Below are 6,000 nucleotides of genomic sequence, written 5' to 3'. Positions count from 1 at the left end.
GTCTGGAAGCACTAGAGCCCAGCGGGGCTTGCTTCCTTAGGAGGGGCCAGACCGCGGGGCCCCCGGGTACCCTCTTCCCAACCTGCCGGAGGCCTCTGGGACCGGGACCTAGCGGGAATGAGGGGGGTAAGCGTGCAGCTCGGTGCTGGCTCCCGAGAGTGCTCGTGGAGGTGAGCCCCTGTCATCGCCCACAGCACTGTGCGGCGGGGCCGCTAGAGCTGACCTAAAGCGGAGAGGGTTTCAGGAAAGACATTCCAGCTCGTACCGGGAGGCCCCCGCCGTGACGGCTGGGCTTGCCCGGTGCTTTCCAGCTCAGTGAGCGGCTGCGTTCCCATTGCACGGATGAGGCGAGTGGAGCTCAGAGACGTCAGTCAGGTGTGGACAGAACGCACAGCCAGGACGCAGAGTCCGTGTCTCATGCCACTGGCCCACGTTTCCCCTCACGTGAGTCTCCTGCCACGCTGAGACACGCAGCTGCCATAGGCTGGACGCTTCTGCCCGTTTGTTACGTCATCTTGGCAGCGGCCTCGGGAGATCGGCAGTTTTGTGTCCATCTCATGGAGGGGAAAACTGAGGCCCAAAGGGACTGGGTGAGTGAGTGGCTTCTTTGGGATCGAACCCAGAGATCCGGCTCCAAAGCCTGGTCTTCCTTCAACGCTCCTCCCTGTACTGCTTGGTTTCTATCAGTTCTGCTGCGTTCAGGCTGTCGCTGAAACGATCGTGTGTTTCCTGCACACGCAAGGAGAGACGGAGGGGACCTGGCAGTGGTTCTCACACGCGAGTTGCAGTTGGTGACCCAGCCTGTCATCTCTGACCCTCAGAGCCTGTAGACAGGCCCTCAGATTCCCTCTGGCCTGTCGAGAGCCTCCTTCCCTGTCGCCACAGCACTGGCGTCTGTGGTGACAGCTGCTAGAGGAGGACTTCTCTCCTCCCTGGCCTGCCCGCCCCCAACCGCAGGCTCCGTGCCGCCCCCCCCCGAGACATCGGTGTCCTAGCAAGGAAGGGAGCTGGCACTGTGTGTGCATGGAACCAGCTTGGATGTGCCACCAGTGTCTGTGGCCTGTCCCGGGGAAAGCCATTAGGCAGCTCAGAGCTGGTGGGGAGACAGGATGCCGGCAGGATGTGCCCATTCCTGTCCCTGTCCAAGGCCCTGTGGCAATGGACCGGGCCTCTCTGCCCACGCCTGGGACTCGGAACGGCCACAAGATGAATACCCTGGGGCTGGCACTTCTTAGCCAGCCTGCGGGGGCCCGTGTGCAGATGCCCTACACTGACTCAGGTCCTTTCTAACTAAGCAAAGGGGGTAGAAAGAGGCCCACCTGGCCTTGCTCCTGGCTCACTCCTTAAGGCACGTGGGAATCCCACACGAGCCTCAGGAACTTTCCAGGGCTAAATGATGTCAGAAGTGTGGTGGGCTCCAAGCTCTCCAAAGAACCACTGCCTTAGCGCCTCCAAGCACAGGATACAGGGGCTGAGGGAGTCGCGCATTGCCACACATCCCAGAGGGGTAGGGGGTGCTCCATGGAACTAGATAAAAAACGCAGCGTCCTTGGGGCACCTGGATGGCTCGGTCGGTTAAGCGTCTGACTCCTGGTTTTGGTTCAGGTCATGATTTCACGGTTCGTGGGTTCGGGCCCCGAGTCAGGCTCCACACTGTGCAAGCCTGCTTGGGATTCTCTCTCTCTCCCTCTCTCTGTCCCTCTCTCTGTCCCTCTCTCTGTCCCTCTCTCTGTCCCTCTCTCTGTCCCTCTCTCTGTCCCTCTCTCTGTCCCTCTCTCTCTCCCTCTCTCTCTCCCTCTCTCTCTCCCCTCTCTCTCTCCCTCTCTCTCTCCCTCTCTCTCTCCCTCTCTCTCTCTTCTCTCTCCTCTCTCCCTGCCCCTCTCCTGCTTGTGCTCTCTGTGTTTCAAAATAAACCTTAAAAAATGCATGGTTCTGTGGTCCATTAAGTTTGGGAAACACGAGGTGGAAAAAAGTGTGGTATTTTTCTTCACTGCAGAACTTGTCAGAGCCTTACAGAGCTGACGTGTTGTGTTGATTCTCTAAGGGTTAGAGACACGGCATTGTTTCCAAGACGACCCAAGCATTTATTCCCCACCCCCCACCCCCTCGCCGCGCCCCGAATCTTGTGGTCTTCTCAGAGCCTGGGTTCTAGAACCGGCTCAGCCACTGACACCCTGCTTGGCTGTAGGCAAGTCCCTTCCCATCCGTAATGCGAGGGGAGTGGGCAAGAAGCCACGAGAGCCCTCTCAGCTCTAAATCACGCTTGTGCTAAGCTTCCTTCACACCTATACCAAGGGGCCTGCCTGCCCGTCTCACAGGGTGGGTGAGGGGCTGAAATGAGATCACTGCCGTCATTGTCCTCACCAACATCATTGCGGCTGACATTTACTGCCACCTGAGCTAAGCCTTTTCCATGCGGTAACTCCTTCCCTCCTTGCGGCCACCCTTTGACGATGCTTTATTGTCCCCAGCGTACAGGTGAGGAAACTGAGGCCCAGCCAGGTTCACTAACTTGCCTGAGGTTACCAGGTAGCCGATGTCAGGACTAAGGCTTCGACCCAGAGAATCTGCCTGGAGTCTACCCTCTTAGCCTTGACCCTGGTCTGCCCGAGAAAGAGCGTTACGAACTGTGAAGGGCTGCTCCCCGGCAGGGGCGTTCTTCTATGTAATGTTGCTGTGGTTCATCCAGGGGACGTACGTGGCCTCCTGGGGCGGGGCTCGGGCCCTCCATTTGTGGGCTTTCCCGTTCTGCCAGAGCGAGGAGGGAAGGGGTCTAGGCTACCTCTTCCTGGTGCGGAGCAGGGCTGAGGGGTCTGGGGGTGTCCAGGGGAGCGACTTCTCCACGGTGAGGGGTGCGGGAGGAGGTCTGAGGCCGCCCACGGGACAGAGCTCAGACGACCGAACCCACGGGTTAGGGTTTCACACTGCCTTGGCATTACAAACCCTTCGTGCCAACGAAATCGTATCTGTAAGAGAAATATACTGGCCTTTGGGCTGAAGGGCATGAGTTTGGTGGGGGGGGAGATGGCCTCAGACATCAAGGACTCCTAGGACTCCACAGGCCACCACTGCCCTGGTTTATTTTGGAGGGTGTCTGAGGCCCAGAGAGGGGGACTGACTTGCCAGTGGTCACACAGCGAGTCCTTGGCCACGCTGGGAACGGGAAGTCCAGAGCCGGGCTCCGGGCTCCCGCCTGCACTGGGCTGGGGTGGTGGGGCTCCTGGGTTGCAGGCTGGGCCTCCTTAGGAGCCTGAGGGCAGGGTCTGGGCAGTGCCCTGCCGGGCCCCTCCCTCAGTAGCAGCCTCGCCCAGACTGCTCCCTGGGGCACAGCTCGGGCAGCCTGGCTCCCAATGTGTAGGGCTCAGCATCTGCTGTCCACGGGGCACCGTCGGGCCCCGGCCGAGTCTGAGATGGCAGGTGCCACGCTCAGAACTCGGCCTGCACCCAGGTCTCACTTCTGTCCCCCCTCCACCCCCCACTTCCTGGCTGTGTGCCTCTAGAACTGGGCACCTCTCTGTGACTCTAACAGGCGTACCGCTGGGGGTTCTGCCCGGGGGCGGGGGGGCAGCAGGTACGCCAATGCCAGACCCCTTCGCTCTCTGCTCCTCAGGGCCTGGCCTGAGCATGGTTCCGCCCTCCCCGAGGGATCTGGAGCTGCCCAGGAAAGGCAGCCTCGCCCTCCCTAGTCACGGTCCCTTGGGGAAATTTCCCGATGGCAAGTGTATGCTGAAACCCGTGGGCAGGATGCCACCCTCCGCTACTGCCCCGTGGGACGAACCTCTGGCAGCTGAGCCCACAAGGGGGAACTTGTTTGGTACACAGATCCCAGGGCCTCACCCCCCCAGACCTGATTTAGTAGGTATAAGATGGAGCCTGGGAATCTGTATCCTCAAAACTCAAGGCGTGGTCAGGTTTCTCAACTACCGATCTGTGTGTGGTTCTCTTTTTTTTTCCCCCCTCCCTCTTTCTCATGTTTTTTCCTGTCGTGGGACCCTCCACATGGACTCCTGCATGGAAGTACAGCGTGCAACAGATAAGAGCAGAGCTTCTGGCCGAAGGTAGGACCGGAGCCCTGCCCGCTGATTCTTTGATCAGCTATGGCAGCCTCTGGAGTGACCTGAGGAACCCTCAAGGGTTCCATGGAACACAGTTTGAAAACTACTGCTTATTCCAATTCCTTCCTCTGTTGGGTAGAAAAACCGAGCCCCAAAGAGCTAGCCTGCATGGGGCTGGGCTAGTGAGGCTTTCTTAAGTTCTCTGAAGCTTCCTATTGATATTGTCCCTGGGGGAGACCATACAGCGCAATTACTGATGACATAGACTCTGGAGTCAGACCAGTGCTGGAGTTGAAACCCGGTTCTGCCTGTTCCTGGCTGTGTGACTTTGGGCAGAAACTTGACCTCTCTGTGCCTTGGTTTGTTCATCTATAAAATGGGGATAATAACAGTATCTATCCTGGAAGGTTATTGGGAAGATTAGATAAGTGAATATTTGCACAGAGTTTGAGGCATGTGAGACCGGGCTGGCCCCGAGTTCTGACACACGTGTCCTTAGAACGTGTGCTCCCTCGGGGTGACCTTGGGGCTTCTGTCCCAAGCACTTAGGCTTGGGCAGCCTAATCGCTGTGCTGGCCACAGCAGGGAGTATGTCTCTCCCTCGAACCTAGAAAGAATGGCGTCTCGGCTGGTGGATGCTCTGGGCAAACAGGTCCAAGCCTCCCTGTTCTGAGGCGGGGAAGCCTGGGTTCTCTCACAAAGCAGCACTGGAACTACAGCTGGAGGGATAGCAGGTCCACACGGCCTGATGACCAGGTTTTATCCCCAGGGACAAGTTTTGCTTGAGTCCTCTTTGCGCTCAAGATGTATATCAAGCCACCTCCACACTTTTTTCCTACCCCCGATGGAACTTAAACCCACTCAAATCATGGGGGGATGCGGGCCACGTGGGGCCAGTGCTTTCCAGGCTCCAAAACGCATTCAGCGCTCATTTCTGAGCCTGTGAGGAGGGGAGAGGACGAGAGGACACCGAGGCTCACGGGTGAGACAACTCACTTGAAATCAGATGCAGGGGCCAGAGCTGGAGCGAATTTCCAGGCACGGCCTGGCCCCGCTGGGGGGTGGGGAGGGGCTGCAAGGGTCCTCCAGATGGAGCACGGCGTGCAGTTTCATAGATTCTCTTGTTTTGGTGCAATTAACTGCTATTGACTGGTAACCCGTTAAGAAAGCGATCAGACAAAACCTGAAACTCAGTAATGCAGACGAGCAGTCCGCCAGTATGTCCTGGGGCCTCGGATTCAGAAGGGCGACTGCTGCAAGCAGCCCAACAATGTCACCAGGCCTTCCTGGGGACGGGCTGGGCAACGGGAGGTCCTGCCACGTTCAAGACTGGGGCAAGATTTGCAGTTACTGCTGTTCTCGCTGCTTAAAGATCAGTCCTCTCGGGATCATGTTCTCCTGGATTGTTTGCTGGGGACGGTGGTCAGAGCCCTTAAGAGTACACACAGGGTTGCATATTTGCGTACGTTTTCAGTAACTGGGCTTCACGACCCCAGGTAGCGGTGGTTCTGGGACGAACTGTCCACACCCCGGCTGCCAGCAAGATCTACACCCGCGGTTGGCCTGTACCGTGACACTTCACTAGCGATGCGCTGATGTTTATGTTCAAACGCTTCTAACGTACAGTCCAGATCAAACTCCTACGTTATCTTCACGTTTATAGGGCATTCTTTCATAACATAAACTTATGAACCCTTTTCTAAGACAAAGCTGTGATTGTATGTATTCCCTCCTGATACTTTATTATCGCCAAGTTCTTTTCCTACTGGACGGTGGGAACAGGTGGGAGGTGTGGGCCTATGGCAGTGTTTGCCCCACCTAGTGGGGTGTGAATGGAAAAAACTTCAGAGCCGTTTGTTGGGAGCAGATGGGCTGGGGGTGGGGTGTCTGTGAGGCCCGTGTTGTGAGAATGCAGGTTTTGGGTGAGAGGCCCTGTAGATATTTT

The sequence above is a fragment of the Lynx canadensis genome, chromosome C1 (genome assembly GCF_007474595.2).
Source record: "Lynx canadensis isolate LIC74 chromosome C1, mLynCan4.pri.v2, whole genome shotgun sequence".
Taxonomy (NCBI): Eukaryota; Metazoa; Chordata; class Mammalia; order Carnivora; family Felidae; genus Lynx; species Lynx canadensis.
Note: the sequence above shows the minus strand (reverse complement) of the source record.